Source organism: Bison bison, unplaced genomic scaffold (genome assembly GCF_000754665.1).
Source record: "Bison bison bison isolate TAMUID 2011002044 unplaced genomic scaffold, Bison_UMD1.0 scf7180017864180, whole genome shotgun sequence".
In the NCBI taxonomy this organism is placed as follows: domain Eukaryota; kingdom Metazoa; phylum Chordata; class Mammalia; order Artiodactyla; family Bovidae; genus Bison; species Bison bison.
The window spans coordinates 1,536,755-1,537,618 of record NW_011494752.1 but is presented as its reverse complement, the minus strand read 5'-3'; positions in this window follow the sequence as shown (position 1 = coordinate 1,537,618).

The following is an 864-nucleotide window of genomic DNA, read 5'->3' as shown; positions in this document are numbered from 1 at the left end:
GTCAGGCTCCCCTCTGAGGTCTCAGGATGCAGAGCAGCTCATCGAGAACCTCAAGATCATCTTGTCCAATCAGAATCTTCCATGTAAAATGGGGAGATTGAGACCCAGAGGGGGACAGGGACTCAGAGTCCTCAGTGAGAAAGGTGGGCATGCCCCATGCCTGCTCTGAGAAGGCCAGCCTGAACCCAGGACACTCCCAGAGCCCTAATCCCTAGTCCCAAAGCTGCCCTCTCAGCAGCAGAGGGAGGCCTGCTGCCTGCTTCCTGGATTGGCTGGAAACTTAGCCCAACCTCCATCCAGGGACAGGCAGGAGGTGGCTGTCTATGCCCAGAGACAATTTAAGGACTCAGCCTGGCATGCACTCTCCCTGGGAGTGGGCATCTCACTCCAGGGTCAGGCAGGGGACAGAACTTGGCAAGTTGCAAGGGCCTCTCCGATAGCCCATCCCTGAATCCCAGCAGAGCAGGCCAGCAGAGCAGGCAGGGATGCTCCAAGAAGAGAGAAGCAGCCTTCTTCCCACTAGCTCAGGGTCTGGTCTCTAGAGGAGGCTCACTGGATGAGAGACGGCTGAGCTCCATTCTGCCCTGCACTTTTGCAGACGTGGTTATTTTTACAAACAAAGAAGACTCTTCTGTGGCTGTTTAGGCCTGAAACCTCTCAAAAGAGACCTGGATATCAGTGATGTAAGAGCAGTAACCCAGCTACCAGCGTCAACAGTGGGGTGGGAGAGTGTCCCAAAGGAGCCTGGCTGAGCCCCAGGATGTCAGGGACTTGGCACCTGGTGCTCTGGGCTTGAACCGCAGCGTGAGAGACCAAGGTTCCTTGTGAGGACAATCTTTCTGACCATATTGGCTGTGTGATACT